We start from the raw sequence: 19939 nt of genomic DNA, 5'->3' as shown, positions 1-19939 counted from the left end.
CCACCTTCCTGTTTAATTAGCTCACCTACACTATCTAAAACACAGGCAGTTTATAATCAAACTCCCTTTCCTAATATCTTCTGTTCACTTGCTGTTTTCTCAATAAGGCCACACACACGTAGCCAATTGCATTATAATAAATTCATATACATTTCTATAAATATAAAATAATCATTTTAACCTGCATCACTGTGTACAGCCCGCATGATTTTAGTAACCAAGATTTAAATATAAGCAGCTCTGCAATATTGCAGCAAGTGGAATTCTCCAGCTTTGTTTCAGAGGTATTGACAGCAGGATAGCTAATATGTTTCATATATCTCAGTACCAACTCAGGTCTTTCAGTGAGTTGATTTTCTAAAGAGCTTAATTGTAGTTCTTACACTCAGGGAATAGGAGATCATTATGGATTCCCAATGTTAGACATTAGATATAGGAAGTAGTCTGGTCATGCCATGACCCATCACCTCAGCTATAAATCACCCCACATCACCTCAAGACCATCCAAGCCAGGGCTGGCATTGTGGCAGAGCTAATTAAGCTGCCACTTGCCATGACAGCATTCCATATCAGAGTGCTAGTTCAAGTCACAACTACTCTGCTTAAATCCAATATTTCTGCTAACATGCCTGGGAAAAAGCAGAAAATGACGCAAGTCCCCAGGCCCCTGCCACCTATGTGAGAGACCAGGATGGAGTTCCAAAGCCCTGGCTTCATTTTAGCCCAGTCCTGGTTGTTTTGGCCATTTGAGGAGGGAATAGGAAACAGAAGATTTCTATATGTTTGTCTCTGTGTGTCTCCTTCTCTGTCTCAAATAAATAAATATATAATTTTAAAGGGTTGGAAGTATCATGTTCTTACAAAAGTTATATTTGAAATAATAAAATTTATTCCCTTTATGTAAATAAAAATAATTAAAATACAATTATATATACATATATATATATAAGAAAATCTAATTCATCCAAATATTTTTGTAAACCCAGATTGGCATCATCATCTTTCTGTTCCTCAGACTTTCTGTTTCCTCCTAATTTCTACAGTGTATGAATTATCAACCAGACACACATTGGCTCTCTATGTTCCTGCTTCATTGTCCCTGTGAAAATCAGCCCTGTGCTTTATTCTTTGCATTGCCTCTCTTAGCTATTGTGCAAAGTTTCTTCTAAGTGCTGCAATATGAAAGCAAATTAGATCAAGGCAGAAATATAGTAAACACTATGTTCCTGCAGCTCTTGACTTTTACTGCTGTCAAGAAAGGTCATGGAAATATAAGATCTTCCTATGTCAGCATTCTAGCATCTGTTCTTCAGTTCCACAGGCTGAGTGGGAGAATTTAGTGTCAGTGGTGGTTTCTTAGGTCCAAAAAACCTCCAATGGAGGCTTCAGGGACAGAGGCTCATCTAGTGGGACAGCTACAGAATCTTCCTCAAGACATTTCTACAGGTGCAATCTAGACCTCTTCCTTCGCTCTCATTATTTCCTAAACACCAATTCTCATGTATTAAATCTATTTCTACTTAAAATGCATACAGTGATAATCATGAGTATGATAGATTTTACTGAATGTGAGAGAGAAACAATATCATGAAGTTTCTGGTACAGAAACACAATTTCAAATGCAGTGGTAGACATTAGACATCTTTATAATTATCTTTGGATAATTCTTTTGTGGGAATTTTCTTCACATAGAATATTTTGCATTGTTCCAAGTCCATATTTCATATGATTTCACCTCTTCCCTTCCATATTTTCTCTGATTTACTCAATCTCCCTAATTGCGAAGAAACTCATTCTCACATTTCACAAGCGCAAACCTAGTTCTTAGGCCAATTTTATGCATTTAAAAACACCAGCGTGCATAGCAGTTCAAGAGAATTCACTTAACAGGAAAGATTCTCTTAGATGGCAGTTGTCCTTACACGTAAATATCCCATCCATTATGATAGTTAATGTGGAAGACAATGGAATAGACCTGACATGTTATATAAAAAGTTTGGAGAGTGACTATGATGATGTTATCAGGGAACAGCTGATAAGAAGAAAAACAATGTAATTCCCAAAGGAGCAAGATTAGGCATGGGATTAAATGTCTGAATCCACCACTGTTACTCTCATTACCCCTCACCTATGAAGTTAATGGCATGAAATCAATCCTGCTTTGCCGCATCTACTGCGAGAATGAAGACCATTCTCAGCAATCAGATGGTCGACATCCCAGAAAATGTCGACATCAGTCTGTAGGGGCGCACAGTCATTGTGAAGGGGCCCAGAGGAACCCTGCGGAGGGACTTCAATCACATCAATGTGGAACTCAGTCTCCTGGGAAAGAAAAAGAAGAGGCTCCGGGCTGACAAATGGTGGGGAAATAGAAAGGAACTGGCAACTGTTCGCACGATCTGTAGTCATGTACAGAATATGATCAAGGGGGTTACACTGGGCTTCTGTTACAAGATGAGGTCAGTGTATGCTCACTTCCCCATCAACGTGGTTATTCAAGAGAATGGGTCTCTTGTTGAAATTAGAAATTTCTTGGGTGAAAAGTATATCCGAAGGGTTTGGATGAGGCCAGGTGTTGCCTGTACAGTGTCTCAAGCCCAGAAAAATGAATTAGTGCTTGAAGGAAATGACATTGAACTTATTTCAAATTCAGCTGCTTTGATTCAGCAGGCAACAGTTAAAAATAAAGATATCAGAAAATTTTTGGATGGTATCTATGTCTCTGAAAAAGGAACAGTTCAACAGGCTGATGAATAAGACCTAAAAGTTATCCGTCTGCAGAAACAAGAACCCAGATTGTGTCTTGTGGTATTTTAATAATGCAATAAAAGATTATTGATTTGAAAAAAAAGAAATCAATCCTATTGGGCACTTTCAGTCTGAATATGGAAGTCTCTTTCATTTTTACTTTTTTACTTATGTAAGGGATTAAATGTTATACTTCAAATATACAGTTTTAAAATCATAATGATACTTTCCACCCTACTCTTTCTCCTTCTTGCTACATTCCCTCTACCTTCTTTTCCTATTTTTTAAATTTTAAAATGGAATCCTTTAAATTTATTTTATATTTACAAGCCTAACCCTCCACTAAATAAAAATTTAACAACTAGCAAGTTAAAAAATTACTATTCCTCAAGAGTTTAGACAAGGACAATAAACAATAATCAAATCTCAAAATGTCAATTTCACTCATATATGTTATTTTTTGTGTCCCCTGTATATAAATTACCACAAATTGGGGAAAACATATGGCATTTGTCTTTTTGAGATAGGCTTATTTCACTAAGCATTACAATATACAGTTGTGTCCATTTTGTTGTGAAAGACAGGATTTGATTCCTTTTTATGGTTGAGTAGTATTCCACCATGCACATACCATAATTTCTTTATCAGTCATCAGTTAATGGAGGTCTGGGTGATTCCATATCTGAGCTTTTGTGAGTTGAGCTGCAATAAACATGGGGTACAGATAAGTCTCTTATATGCTGATTTCATTTCCTTTGAGTAAATTCCCAAGAGTGGAATGGCAGGGTCATATGGTAGATCTATTTTCTGATTTCTGAGGAAATTCCATACTGTCTTACAGAATGGTTGCACTAGTCTACATTATCACCAGTGGTGTTTTAGGGTACCTTTTCCCCCACATCCTCACCAGCATTTATTGTTTGTTAATTTCTATATGAAATTTCCGGGGTGAGGTGAAATTTCATTGTGGTTTTGATTTGCATTTTCCTGGTGGCTAGTGATTTTGAACATATTTTCATGTGTCTGTTGGTCATTTGTATTTCACCCTTTGAAAACACCTGTTCATATCCTTAGTCTATTTCTTAACTGCATTTCTTGTTCTGCTGTTGAATTTATTGAGCTCCTTAAATGTCCTGGATTTTAATCTCTTATTAGATAAGTAATTTGCAAATATTTTCTCCCATTCTGTCAGTTGCCTCTTTACTTTGTTGAGTGTTTCCTTTGCCACTCAGAAGCTTCTTAGCTTGGAGTAATCCCATTTGTCAAGTTTTGTCTTTATTGCCTATGATTCTGGCATCTTATCCAAGAAGACTTCACCTAGGCAAAATGTTTCACCCTATGTTTTCCTCTAGTAACTCAATGGTTTCAGATCTTAGCTTTAGATCACATTTAGAGATCCCAGTTTCCCAATGTCATTTACTGAATAGACTGTCCTTTATCCAGGGAGTGATTGTAGCTCATTTGTCAAAGATTAGTTTGTTATAGATGCATGGATTAATTTCTGGTATCTCTAGTCTGTTCAACTGGTTAACATGTCTATTCTTGTGCAAGTACTAGGATATTTTGATTATAGGTACTCTATAATATGTCTTGAAATCTGGAATTGTGATACTTCGTTTTATTTTTGGATAGGATTGCATTATCTATTTGAGTTCTCTTGTGATTCCATAGGAATTATAGGATAATATTCCAAATTTGAGCATAACATCATTTGCATTTTGATTGGGATGGCATTGAATGTGTAAATTGCTTTGGGTAATATGGGAAATTTGATCATATGAATTCTTCCAGTACATGAACATGAAAGTTTATTTTTGTTTTTTGTCTTCTTCTAATTCTTTCTTCAAATTTTTGTAATTTCCATTGTAGAGATCTTTCTCCTCCTTGATTAAATTTATCCAAAGGTATTTAATTTTCTTGTAGCTATTGTGAAAGAGACTGATCTTACAAGTTCTTTCTCAGCCATGGCATTATTTGTGTATACAAAAGCTCTTGATTTTTGTGTGTGGATTTTATATCCTTAAACTTTGCCAAACTCTATTTTTTTTTTTGACAGGCAGAGTGGACAGTGAGAGAGAGACAGAGAGAAAGGTCTTCCTTTGCCATGGGTTCACCCTCCAATGGACGCTGTGACTGGCACACTGCAGCTGGCACACTGTGCTGATCTGAAGCCAGGAGCCAGGTGCTTCTCTTGGTCTCCCATGCGGGTGCAGGCCCCAAGAATTTGGGCCATCCTCCACTGCACTCCCAGGCCACAGCAGAGAGCTGGACTGGAAGAGGAGCAACCGGGACAGAATCTGGCACCCCGACTGGGACTAGAACCCGGGGTGCTGGTGCCACAGGCGGAGGATTAGCCTATTGAGCTGTGGCGCCAGCCCCAAACTCTATTTTTTAAACTAGCTCCTTTTCTTGATCTTTTATATAATTTTTGTTTCAATTTTGGTTATTTCCTCTCTAGTATTTATTTTTTTTTCCTCTTACTAATTTTGGGTTTGGTTTGTTCTTGTTTTCCAAGTCCTTTGAGATGCATTGTTAGATAATTTATTTGATGCCCTGCCAATTTCTTAATGAAGGCATTAATTTCTATTAACATTCCTCTAAACATTGAATTTTTGCTGTATCCATTAAATTTTGATATGTCATGCTGTCATAATCATTCATTTGTATGAATTTTCAATTTCATTTTTGATTTGTTCTATGACCTACTTTTTGTTCAGGATCATGTTCTTCAATTTCCATGTATTTGTATGTTGATTCTAGCTTCATTACATTGTGGTCAGAAAAAATACAAGGTATGATTTCAATTCCTTTGAATTTTTGTTGAGACTTGCTTTATGGCTTAGCATATAGTCTATCATAGGGAGAGTTCATGAACTGCTGAAAACAGTGTGTATTCTGCAGCTATGGGATAAAATTCTCTGTAAGTTGTCAATGAGGTCCATTTGGTCAATTGTGTAGATTAGATCTGCTGTTTCTTTGTTGACTTTTACATTTTATTTAAGTTACATGAGTTTCATATATTTCATATATACAACTTTAGGTACAGAGTAACATTTCCCACCCTATATTCGCTCTCGTCAATGTTCCAACCCTCATTCCTTTGTTGATTATTTTGTCCAGTTGATCTGTCCATCAATAAAAGTGGTGTGTTGAACTCCTCCATTGTTATTGTATTGGTGCCTATATCTCCCTTTAAATCCATTAACATTTGTTTTAAATAGCCAGGTACCCTGACATTGGGTGTGTATACATTTATTATAATCACATCTTCCTATTGAATTGATCCCTAATCATTACATAATGACTTTCTTTTCCTATTTTAATATTTTTTATTAAGGTCTATTTTATCTGCTATTAGAATGGCTACTCCCGCTAATTTTGCTTTTGGTTTGTATGGAATACTTTTTTCCATCCTTTCACTTTCAGTCTATGTGTATCTTTGCTGGTGAGGTTTGTTTCTTTTAGACAGCTAATAGATGGGCCTTGTTTTTTAATCCATTCAGCTAGTCTGTATCTTTTAATTAGAGAATTTAGACCATGTACATTCAAGGTAACTATTGATAAGTAACCACTTGGTCCTGCCACTGTTCCATAAGTATTTCTATTGTCTACTTTGGATTTACTTTTTACTTTTACTAGGAGATTTTTCTACCTTCAAATTCTTTCATAATGCTGACTATCTCTGTTTCTATGTGTATACATCCTTAAGTATTATATGTAAGGCTGGAAAAGTGGTAAAAATTTCTTTCAAATTCTATTTATTTTGGAAGGTCTTTATTTCACCTTCATTTATAAGTGAGATCTTTGCTGGGTACAGTATTCTGGATTGACAGGTTTTTTCTTTTTTCTTTTTTCTTTTTTCTTTTAGAGTGTGGACTATGTCTCTCCATTCTTTTCTAGGCTGTAGGATTTCTGATGAGAAATCAGGAAAAATAAGTTGTCAATCCAATTGGACATCCTTTGAAGTAATTTTGCATTTCTTGTATGCACATTTTAGGAACGTTTCTTTATCTCTTACCTTTATCAATTTGACTATAGTGTGTTGTGTTGAAGACTGCTTTCCAAATCACATTCATTAGGATTTTTATATATTTAAGGTACTTGTATGTCCCTATCTTTCTCCAAATTAGGGAATTTTTCTACTATCACATCACTGAATACGTTTTCTAATCTGTTATCTGTTCCCACACCTTCAAGAACTCCTAAGACACATGTTCAGTTGCTTGATAGTATCCTATAAATCTCAAACACGACTTTCAGTTTTTTCTAATTTTCTTCTTCGTTTTTTTGTTGACTAGGTATCTGCAAAGATTTGTCTTCCAGCTCAGATATTCTTTCTTTTGCCTCACCAAGTCTGTTATCAAGGCATTCCATTATGTTTTTGACATGTTGAATTCATTTCTAATATTTCAGTTTGATTTCTCTTCAATATTTCTATCTCTCAGCAGAATTTCTGACCCATGCCATTTATGTATTTATTTAACTCATATATTTGCTTCTCTGTGTTTTTGAGTAATTCTTTGATAATTCTTTTGAATTCCTTTTTAGGTGTTTCATCAGTCTTTTCATCTCTACATTAGAATACTGAATTGCTATTATATTGCTTTTGGGAGGTCATATTGACTACCTTGTTCATTTGTCTTGTATTTCCACATTTATTTTTAGGCATCTGTGGAAACACTTTGTTTTCTCCTCTGAAGGCTTTTATCTTTGAAATGTGTCTCTGTGGCTTAGTGGAGTGTCTGCTCCTTCAGCAGTTATCCAGAGGCATATGCTGGGTGGGGCCAGGGATATCTGGCCAGTTGCCAAGGGTGGGGCGAGAGTCTAGAGTGACACCCAAGTTGGGTGTGGTAGCTCATCTATATCACCAGTAGGGGGGAAGGTAGAATCACTTTGGCTGTCATGATCATATCCAGAGCCTTTCTCTGCCAAAGTGAACCAACTGCCCAAGGTGAACCCACAGCAACCACATACCCCACCCATGGAGGTGCATGAACCACACAAAGTATCTGTGTGCTTCTAGTGTGAGCATGGAACATTCTGTGATGACCGATCCCAGACACTCAGGGGACACTGAGCCTCTGAAGACAGAAATAGTGCCCAAAGATCCCTCCACACTCCACATACTATTGCACAGTCACAGAATTACCACAATCACAGCACACTAGAATCCCATTGTCACAGGGAGCAGGAGATACACTCTCAGCCCTGTGAGACTTCTCCTATCCATGGAGAGAGCTGTGTCATTCCCAGTGCCAACTGCCTGCCAGATAAAAGTTGGTTTGTGCTCCATCTTGGCAAATTGATTCTGGGTTCCTTGATAGAGTGAGGGGTAGAAAGCATTTCATAGGCCTAAATGGGTACCCTCCCCCTGCCAATCTTTCGAGTCAGATTCCAAGTCAGTAGGGACCACAGATTTATCCCTCTAATAAAATGTACCAGGAACACAGGTCCACAGCAGCCTATGCACACCTTATTAAAATGGTGTTTCCTTCCTGCTAGTCATTGAGTGCTTTTGTTGGGGGAGAAGAAAGCAATGTGTTCCCCCTGGGGCACCCTGGCCCCAGCTAGTGCTTCAGGACTGACTCAAAGTCAGTATTGTCCTCAAGGTTCTCCCTCGGACAACATTACCAGTGACACAGGCTGCCACAGATTTCTCTCACCTTGCTCCAAGAAGATGGCTCCCCTCCAGCCACTGACTGCAAGAGTCAATGGCAGTGTCCTTGCAGCTACGTGAGTGTGCTGTCCCACTGCTCCAAGGCATCTCTCTTCTTTCTATAGAATTTCCACTGCAAAATTCTCTCCAATTGTCCCTTGGAATGCAATTACTTCCTTTTTTTGTTATCTTTCCATGGTCAAAATCAGCAAGTTTTTTCTCTGTTCATCTATCTTGATTCTCCTTGGATGTCTCTTTTTTAACCCAGTGTAATTTTACCCAATTATTATTTTAATTATCTTTCCTTCTTTATGTTTTTTCTATTTGAATCTTTTCTATATACATTTTAGAACTCCTGATGTTGTCATCCAAATCCCAGGTCTATCCCCTTATGATTTCATTCTCTTTTATTTTTCCAGTGTTTTGAAATATGTGTGCCACTTGGCCCTCTGGGCTAATAATTTTTATTTCTATAGTAACTAATTTGGCCCTCATTCAACATATCAATTTTTTGAATTTTTTTTTTTTACATTTCAGAAATCTTTGTAAAGCACCTGTTCCTTAAAGGAGATGTAGTTGGTGGTTGAGTTTGGGTTGAGGGTGAATGTCAGAGCAACAAAGTTGTGGATTCAGGCCACCATCTCATCAGAATTCTAATAACTTTGGAATAGATGAAAGAGATAAAAACAAAAACAAAATGCATGATGGATTTAAACAGCCAATATTATTTGTTCTATATCTTATCATAGTCCACAAAAGATTTAATATGACTTACAGCAGAAACACATGCAATAAAACAACAGAAATGTAAACAGAGATTTAAATCAGAACCAAGCAAAACATAATTTAGAAGAGGAGATTCAGACAAGGAAGAAAATGAAATATGTAATCTTTATCTTGAGCTGGATTAATGAGCAGAGTAGCCAGGTGGCTGCTTGGAGTGCTGATTTCTAGAGGATAATAAAGCATCACTGGCATTGACTCACTCATTAAAGTGCATCAAATCTAGACAAAATCCAAAGCTCCCCTTCATGCATTGTGCTATCTTATTGAGTATTTTCTCTCCCTACCAAAATATAACTTCAGTGAGTTGAATGCCAAAAAAGCCAGCTAATATCTACTTGTGGGGAATCAGTAATTCAGTTTACAGCACTGGAAACATTATGCTATGCCTTATAAGAAGTTGTCTCGGAATTCTATATTTCCACACTGCTTGTAAATCAGAAAATTATAAAACAAAATGAGGAGATAAGAATTAGAGAAAAATAAGTAGTCTGACACATATTTCAGGTAGTGTTAATAAAATGATATTTATTTATCCCATTACCACTATACAAAAATTTTAAAGATCTTTTTAAATTTTCAGGTTGAATGTATGTCAAACTATCTAACTTGCCTACCAAGTTCTTTATCTCAGCTTAGCCTTACATGTAGCATATTCAGTAATAAGCCAAATTTCATCTTTTCCAGAAGCCAGAATCTTAGCTACAATAATGAGGTATGATCCACCTAATTCAAGTGGCTAACTATGAAAACACCTAAAATAATTTTTAAATTCATATTGCTTAAAGCAAAAGAAAATTGTGATTAAGTGCTATTAATTTCATAGTGTGAAGTGAAAAATCTAACCAAATACAGTTAACTTAAACATTAACATACATGACTTTATAAAAGTCTTCTGAGATTACACTCCTGCATAAACTAAAACTGTCTTCTCAATACAGAACTAATATTCCTATTCAATCTGGCCAAGAAAATAGGCTATTTTTATTCAGTATGGATTTATCTATTTCTAAATTCTGGTAGTGACTTCACATCTGAACCAATAAAACTTTTAACATATTATTTTGGAACTCTACAATTCTTTGGTTTTCTTTTAAGATTTATTTTTATTTATTTGAAAGACTGTTACAGAGAGAGGTAGAGAGACAGAGAGAGAGAGGTCTTCCATCCACTGGTTCACTCCCCAAATGGCTGCAACAGCCAGAGCTGAGCCAATCTGAAGCCAGGAGCCAAGAGCTTCTTCCAAGTCTCCCACGTGGGTGCAGGGGCCCACTTGGGCCATCCTCCACTGCTTTACCAGGAACATTAGCAGGGAGCTGGATAAGAAGTAGGCAGCCAGGACTCAAACTGGAGCCCATGTGGGATGCCAGCACTGCTGGCCGGGGCTTTAAACCCACTGCACCACAGCACTGGCCCTCTTTACAGTTTTCAGAATGTCAATCATGCAGTAAGTGGTAATTAATTAATTCGTATGTCAGTAGTTACCACAAAGTGGTAATTAATTAATTTGGATTTGAAAACTTCACTTATACAACCAAAACAAGGTTCATTTAAATAAATCATTAATAATTGCTTTTGGCAGAAGATGATTTTCCCCAATATTATCAGTTTTAAGGGTCATTTCTTTCTTCAAACTCAGCTCTAAGCTGTTTGTCTCCTTTTACTGCTGTGATTATTACTGTGCACGTCCGTTCTCTGCCCTGGTGTGAAGTTACTACATCCACAGTAAGAAAAGACACATTCCCGTTGGAGTCCAAACCAGAAACAGCTAACCCCGAGCAGCACAAAAGACTGATAACTACCTGTAGAAGGCACTTAAATATTCCTGTTTCCTGCCATATCTCAGAACTGTTAATGCTAAAAAATTTAATGCCCCAAATATGTGAGCTGCATTCAGAACTGCAGATCATAAATATTTTATATATATAGAACAATATATGAAGTCCACTCTCACAGGCACCCTCATTTGATGGGAAGTAATATATATATATATGTATATAATATATAATTTTTTTTCAGTTTACAAATGAAAAACTTGGGAGTCTTATATCTATATATCACGGCAAAAATCACAGTCCGTAAAGGCAGATTGGTTTAGGTTTAAACTCCAAGGTGCTCATTCATCTTGCCACTCCTCTTAGCATCCTCCAATGTCACAAACCTCCTATAGAAGTAATGAGATACAAAGCACTTGCAGAATCCTGGTATTTTACTACTGTAAGTCTAATAGACGGCATTTCTAGAACTCCTTTTTCCCTCGCTCAGAGAATTGGATCTGACCACTTGGCTGATAGACACGGCAGAATTCAGAAGAAAATCTAGCTTTTCTGACTCTTAAGCAAGTGGAAAGGTATCTGTTCAAGGGCTAAAATTCCCTTTGGTGTGTCAGTCTATGGCCTGTGTACACTACATGGCAATTTGGAAGCTCCTTGTTTAGTAAATACTAAATTTAGAATAAAAGATTAAAAGCACTATTTATTGAGACTGGCTTTGTGGCATAGAAGGTAAAGCTGCTGCCTCCCACACCAGCATCCCATACAGGCATCAGTTCTAAGTCCCGACTGCTCCACTACCAATCCAGCTCCCTGCTAATGGCCTAGGAAAAGCAGTGGAAGATGACCGAAGTGCTTGGGCCCCCTCACCCATGTGGGAGACAGACGAAACTCCTGGCTCCTGACTTCAGCCTGGGCCAGCCCTGGCTGTTACAGCCATTTGGGAGTGAACCAGTAAATGAATGACCTATTTATTTAGAATGAGAAGAAATCATTATAAACTATATATTTTAGAGAACTAACTAAAAAACATAACATTGCAAAATTCAGAAAAATAATAAGCTTTCATTCTACTAGACATATCTCTAATAATGCCACCTTTGCCCTATATATTTTGGCTGTGTGCTCATCATATAATAGTTTTGAAACATTTTCCAAATACAGAGATTAGCAGAACAATTCAGCTTTTCCTTTGGCATAGTTGACTTTTTCACTTTATTGAAGACAATGTTATCTGCCATTTACTTTAAAACTGTCAAACTTCATTAAGCCAAGACACATCAGCTTCCCTAAGGTGATGCCTGATACCTTAGAACACATAAAATATGCAATAGCATCAGTAGGTCATACTGCTATAGGTGTGTGTCCTATAAACAGGAATTTTTTTTTGTAAATTCCACTTCATTTAATAACCATAAACAATGAAATATTACTGACTTGACATGTCTGATAATTGGGAAAGTTTCCATAGAGTAGTTTCTAGCTCCATACATTTCAAGCTTTGTTTCATTTCTCTTACTGACGTTCTTCTATTGTCAGGTTTTTCTCTTTTTTTTTTTTATTTTTATTATTTTTTGACAGGCAGAGTGGACAGTGAGAGAGAGAGAGACAGAGAGAAAGGTCTTCCTTTGCCGTTGGTTCACCCCCCAATGGCCGCTACAGCTGGCGCGCTGTGCCGATCTGAAACCAGGAGCCAGGGGCTTCTTCCTGGTCTCCCATGCGGGTGCAGGGCTCAAGCACTTGGGCCATCCTCAACTGCCTTCCCGGGCCACAGCAGAGAGCTGGACTGGAAGAGGAGCAACTGGGACAGAATCCGGCGCCCCGACCGGGACTAGAACCCGGTGTGCTGGCGCTGCAGGCGGAGGAATAGCCTAGTGAGCCACGGTGCTGGCTTAATTTTAATTTTCAATTAGTTTTTAGGAGATTCAATGTGGTTTGCAGATATAATTATTTTTTTAAAAAGATTTATTTATTTATTCATTTGAAAGTCAGGGTTACACAGAGAGAGGAGAGGAAGAGAGAGAGAGGTCTTCTATCCGATGGTTCACTCCCCAATTGGCCACAACGGCTGGAGCTGCGCCGATCCGAAGCCAGGAGGAAAGAGCTTCTTCTGGGTCTCCCATGTGGGTGCAGGGCCCAAGCACTTGGGCCATCCTCCACTGCTTTCCCAGGCCACAGCAGAGAGCTGGATCAGAAGTGGAGCATCCAGGTTTCAAACTGGCGCCCATGTGGGATGCCAGAGCTTCAGGCCAGGGCATTAACCCACTGTGCCACAGCGCCGGCCCCCAGATATAATTCTAAGAGTGTAATGATATGTTCCTTCCCTCCTCTCATCCTCCTTCCTTCTCTCTTTCTTTTTTTAGTTTTTGAGATAACATACTTTAACCTTCATTACAGTAAAAAGGCTTAATACTTCATCAAATAAGAAGTTTAACAAGTAAAAAGCAAAAAGACTTTAGTTTAATGGGAATATGGGCAACAGCTATAAACAATAATAGAATGGAAAACTGACCATTTCACCCATATACAGTAAATTTTAAAATAATCACTGATCATTCTTATAAACATTGGTTTGACAAATGTGTAAAACAAAGTTCCACAAAACTTTTTTTGCAGCAATACTGATACACATTTCTTTTTGTTTGTTTTTAAATTTTAGCTCCCACATGTAAAGGAGAACACGTGATATTTGTCTCTCTGGGTCCTCCAGCCAGGTTTATATCATGATACTGCACCTTAGGTCATGATGCCGAATGAATCCCATAGACCTTGAAGTTTTCCTGAAAGCTGTTTGTATAATAACTGGAAATAACTTGGGCATACCCTGAAGTATCTTCAAGCTAGACAAACTTGTTTATAAATCCTTTAGCCGGATTCCAAAATGCATTAAGTCCCTCTAATGGCACACCCCATCGAGGATGAATAACCTCCATCTGTGTTAAATTCCACAAATCCCATGGCCACTAGAACTCATTGCCAGGGTCCTTCCTTCCAGGGTCTCTTTCGATGGGAGTGGTGCCACTGAGTAGCCCAGAAACTTCAGTTTTGTCACATATACAGAAAATTCACCTTGAAGAAACCTAAAGCAATGTTAGGAAGCCAGTTTGATCAGAGGCCTCACTGTTTGCTTCTGAGGAAGAAATATTTTAAGGTCTTGAAAGCAATCTAAAATGATGTTAACACCTTTGCCCCAGTTTTAGTTGACTTATTTTCTTTGAAAAGTCTTCCTTTGAAAAACTTGAAGCATATCTAGGTGAAGAAAAAGTAAAGTTTTTATAACCAGGAGAGAAAATTCTTCTCATTGGTGTTCATCACATGATATTCTGACACAGAGATACATTTAACATCTGAACCAACTTTGAGGTTTGTCCACGTTGTATTACCTTTCCAGATTCGTTCCAAAGCTGAAAATATCAAGTTCAAAAGCTTCCTTGGCAACTGGCCACAGGTTGTAACTATCCTGACTCATTTTCATGCCACCGTGGATCTTTGGGCAGTCATGGAGAAAGAAGAGACCACGCATTCTCTCTGTTGAGTTTGCAGAGCACCAGTATCTTAAAACCTCTCTCTCAGCCCTCAAATCAGTGTGCGTGCTGTTGCACAGGGCCCCTGACCCACTGCCACAGGAAGGAAAGGGAGGAAAGAGAAGGTGCTACTTGTCACTTCCTCATGGTTTGCAGTTAATACTAACAAGGCCCGGACTTCGAACACTGTAACCTAGACAGTGCCTGTGTCTGGGAGCCCCATGGCTCCCATTCTAAGTCACTCCATGGCTGCCTGCTCAATTCCTCTTTCCTCTCCAGTAGATATTTGATTTAAGTGAATACAATTCAGTGCCTGCTGTTGTCTGGATGTGGTTTGAGTGCCCCCTCCCCCCGAAGCTCTTGTTCCAGAGGCTTGGTCCTCTTTGTGACAGTACCGAAAGAAGGTGTGATCTTTAAGGGACGGGGCCTAGTGGGAGGTGCCTACGTCATGACAGCTCTCCTGAAGGGATCAATTCTCTCTCACAATACAGGTTGAGTCTAGCAGAAGTGTATCAGTTCCTTGGAGACAGGGTTGTTAACAAAGGGCAAGCCTGGCCCCTCGCTGGTCTTTTGCTTCCTCTTTCACCAAGCAAGCTCATCGACTTTTGCATTTCACGACTCTTCCATGTATCCCCACCATATGATGCCACCCTCCCTCCTATGATGCGCACAAGGGGCCTTTGACAGACACTAGCACAATGCTGTTGGAAATTTCTGGCCACTAGAATTCTGAGCAAAGCAAACTTCTTTTCTTTATACATTACCCAGTGGTAAGAATTGAGTTACAGGCCGGTGCCGCGGCTCACTAGGCTAATCCTCCACCTTGCGGCGCCGGCACACCGGGTTCTAGTCCCGGTCGGGGCACCGGATTCTGTCCTGGTTGCCCCTCTTCCAGGCCAGCTCTCTGCTGTGGCCCAGGAGTGCAGTGGAGGATGGCCCAGGTGCTTGGGCCCTGCACCCCATGGGAGACCAGGAAAAGCACCTGGCTCCTGGCTCCTGCCTTCGGATCAGCGCGGTGCGCCGGCCGCGGCGGCCATTGGAGGGTGAACCAATGGCAAAGGAAGACCTTTCTCTCTGTCTCTCTCTCTCACTGTCCACTCTGCCTGTCAAAAAAAAAAAAAAAAAAAAAAAGAATTGAGTTACAGCAATACAAAATGGATTAAGACAGTGTCCCACTAAGGCAGTGTTCATCAACCCTACCTGCACATGAAAATCATTCAGGCAGGTTTTTAAAAATACAAATACCTGGGCTCCAATCCAGAGTCACAAACAGATGCTCTCAATGTAGGTCCCAGCATGGATATTTTCCTAATAGTTCCCCAGATGAACTTATTTCTGTGAGGAAACGAAGCGTTAAAGAAAAATATGGAGCTTCTATTCATGAGACTTCAGGCAAAAAAATACAGGGGAGGAATTTTAGAGGCCTGATAGCAAAGGGCTCATCACCCTTAAAACCCTGCACTAGCCAATTTATTTCTCTCATTCATAGAAACAGCCTGCTCTGAAAATTCTTCACCCAAGCCATCTGGATTAGAATTAAACAGATTGACATGCCAATGCCTTATAACAATTTAGACCCATGACATCTATAAAGAGTCACTTTAAAGTTTCAACTATGAGTTTAATCAACTGCATTTTGTGCACGTCACAAATAGTGACAGTAGATGTCATTATAGGACAGAAATTTTTATTTCCCTTTCAATGATGTTGATCAGCAAACACTATGTGAGCACCCATGGTAGACAGCATGTACTAGCAACCATTAAGAGATTAAGAAATAATTACTATGATAATCCTTCTTTACCTATAAAATCCTATGATTCTGTGGTTAAGTCCCTTTTCTGAATGGTGAACAATTTAGAGACATCTTTGATGACATGAGATTTTGGAAACAGCAAAAATCAAATTACTCCAATTGTTCCTTTCTGATCTGCATGAAATTCCTCTCTTCCAGAGGAGTCAGTATGTTTCATGGACTTAACTTGGAAAAGGTGACACACTATACTGTAGCACTAACTGGTCCCTTGGCAAATACTGGTCATTAGATCATCTGGAACCAATTCCCCAAAGTTTAGATTCTGAGCAGGGAAGCTCTGTAGGGAAAGAAGAGATCAGAAGACCCAAGACAACAGTCCCAGAGTGGGCAGGATAAGGAAGTTTAACAAAAAATAGACATCACAACCTCTGCATATCTCCCAGTCTTGCTATGAACAGGCCCTACCTCTGTGCCTGCTGGACAACCTTGTATAGGACTGAATCTTTGGGCTTTAGGACCGTCTCTTTACCTTGACCACTCTTCACCAGTTTTCACTTGATTTCTAGCAACCTAGATCCCAGCTTCTGTACCTGCTTCTACTTGTTCCCAGTTTCTGGCTAATCCTACCTTTCATTATCTGCTACTCCTGCAGAGGGTAGAATGATGCCCTTTAAAAAAATCTAAAGGAGAACCATAGGCCATTGGGAATCAGAGGAAAAGAACTATGTGTGGGGGCCGGCACTGTGGTGTAGCTGGTAAAGCCGCCACCCACATTGTGGACATCCCATATAGGCAACGGTTCAGGTCCCGGCTACTCCACTTCTGATCCAGCTCTCTGCTGTAGCCTAGAAAAGCAGTGGAAGATGGCCCAAGCCCTTGGGCCCCTGCACTCTCATGGGAAGGCCCAGAGGAAGCTCCCAGCTCCTGGCTCCTGGCTTTGGTTCAGCGCAGCTCTGGCCATTGCAGCCAACTAGGGAGTGAACCAGTGGATGGAAGACTCTCTCTCTCTCTCTCTCTCTGCTTTTCCTTCTCTCTTTGTGTAACTCTGACTTTAAAATAGATACATAAATCTTGAGGAGGCAAGATGGCGGAATAGGAAGGGAGCACACTGATAGTACGGGGAGAGACAGTTTAATAAAAGTGGAGATACTGCAGATTCAAGGAAGAGTAGGGGAGGAAACAGCAGAAGAAACTCTTCCGGAACGCGTGATTCACAGTGGACCTGCATGGAGAGCGTGGGAGCCCACAGTTCAGGACACCAGCGACAGACTCAACACACCAGCGCTGGAACGCGAGGTGAGCCAAACCTCAATAGCCCGAGACACCGGCAGGCAAGCGGAGAGAGGAGACTAGAGGGAACGACCCCCGGGGGGAAAAAGTTCACCAGGCTAACTGGAAGAGAGAGAGAGAAAAAAAAAAAAAAAAGGTGACTGGTACGGACACAGGTTTCTTTCTCTCCGCTCACCTCTCAAGGGCGAGCAAGACAAAGAGCAGGCGCCATCTTGGACATACGTCATAAGCAGAGCGACCTCAGGTCTGCACCCACCCTGAGCCTAGCAGAAAAACCTGACTCTGGGCGGGGCGAATTAACAGGAGATTAGGACCTAGTAAATTTGTGGTGCTACTGAACTGAGACTGTGAAAAAAAGAGACGGTGGGGGAGAGAACTCACGGAATTCACGTGAGTACTCTCCAGAGACGCTACAATTCCGTAACTTTGGCAACCCAGTGGGAGACTGAAGGAGAATCTGAGCCCACCCTGAGGGCAGAACAGATTCCCTGTGTGGTCCTTGGGAAAGAGCTTCTGATCTCTGGCTCCTGTGGGTATATCATTTGCCTGATAACTACCTCCAGCTTCGTTCAGCTGTGCGGAATTACTTCCCTTTTGAATCAAAAAAAGAAAGAAAGAGAGATCTACCACGCCTAACCTGGTAGTGTCACCTTTGGCACACCAAACAGAGCTCTCAGGCCACACCCATCTCAAGCCGCTAAGGCTCCATCAAAAACAGACAGTCCACTTAATCTAGAGTCATAGTATAACAAGAAAAAGCACCACAGTGAAGAAACCAAATATCTCCAATATGCCAAATAACAAACGCAAAAACCGAGGCAATAAAAACAAGGAAGTCACCATGACACCCCCAAATGAAAAAGACACCCCAATTCAAGATTATGAAGATGATGAGTTAGAAGAAATGCAAGAAGCAGATCTCAAAAAATTGATAAGAACATTAAGAAGTTCTCAAAAACAAATTCTTGAACTACAGAAATCCTTAAAGGACAAGATAGAAAATCTCTCTCGTGAAAATGAAATATTAAGGAGGAATCAAAATGAAACGAAACAACTAGTACAACAGGAAACTGTGATAGTGACGAGAAATCATAATGAAGTGAAGAATTCAATAGATCAAATGAAAAACACAATAGAGAGCCTTACGAACAGAATGGGTGAAGCAGAAGAGAGAATATCGGACTTAGAAGACAGAGAACAGGAAAGGATACAGTCAGACCAAAGAAAAGAAGAGGAAATTAGAAATCTAAAACATATTGTCAGGAATCTGCAGGATACTATTAAAAAAAACCAACATTCGGGTTCTAGGAGTTCCTGAAGGCATGGAGAGGGAGAAAGGATTAGAAGGCCTTTTTAGTGAGATATTAGCAGAAAATTTCCCAGGTTTGGAGAAGGACAGAGAAATCCTAGTACAGGAAGCTCACAGAACCCCTAATAAACATGACCAAAAGAGATCCTCGCCACGACACGTTGTAATTAAACTCTCCACAGTGAAACATAAAGAAAAGATCCTAAAATGTGCAAGAGAGAAATGTCAAATGACTCTCAGAGGATCTCCAATCAGACTCACAGCTGACTTCTCATCAGAAACCCTAAAAGCTAGGAGGGAATGGCGAGATATAGCCCAGGTACTAAGAGATAAAAACTGCCAGCCCAGAATATTATATCCTGCAAAGCTATCATTTGTGAATGAAAGTGAAATAAAGACTTTTCATAGCAAACAGAAATTGAAAGAATTTGTCGCCACTCGTCCAGCCCTGCAAAAGATGCTTAAAGATGTGTTACACACAGAAACACAGAAACACGGTCATCAATATGAAAGAAGGTAAAGGAAGGAAACCTCACAGCAAAAGATCACAGGGAATTCAAAGCATATATTAGAACTTATCTTTGGCAAATGGCAGGGCAAAGTTACCACTTATCATTAGTCACATTGAACGTTAATGGCCTGAACTGTCCAGTTAAAAGACACCGATTGGCTGATTGGGTTAAGGAACAAAACCCATCTATTTGCTGCTTACAAGAAACACATCTTTCCAACAAAGATCCATACAGACTGAAAGTGAAAGGCTGGAAAAAGATATACCATGCAAACAGAAATGAAAAAAGAGCGGGCGTAGCCATCTTAATATCGGACAACATAAACTTTACCACAAAAACTATTAAGAGAGACAAAGAGGGACACTATATAATGATTAAGGGATCAATACAACAAGAAGATATAACAATTATCAATGTATATGCACCTAACTACAGGGCACCAGTTTATCTAAAAGATTTGTTAAGGGACTTAAAGGGAGACTTAGACCCCAATACAATAGTACTGGGGGACTTCAATATTCCACTCTCAGAAATAGATCAACAGGACAGAAGATCAACAAGGATACAGTAGATTTAAACGACACTATAG

At 39.5% G+C, this 19939-nt stretch overlaps 1 pseudogene; it reads left to right on the top strand.

The window, feature by feature from the left end:
- The first annotated feature begins 2181 nt into the window (after window positions 1–2181).
- LOC100337878 (large ribosomal subunit protein uL6-like) lies at window positions 2182–2849 on the top strand (annotated as a pseudogene).
- The last annotated feature ends 17090 nt before the right edge of the window (window positions 2850–19939 follow it).

The sequence above is a fragment of the Oryctolagus cuniculus genome, chromosome 2 (genome assembly GCF_964237555.1).
Source record: "Oryctolagus cuniculus chromosome 2, mOryCun1.1, whole genome shotgun sequence".
Taxonomy (NCBI): Eukaryota; Metazoa; Chordata; class Mammalia; order Lagomorpha; family Leporidae; genus Oryctolagus; species Oryctolagus cuniculus.
This window is presented reverse-complemented; position numbering and strand designations above follow the sequence as displayed.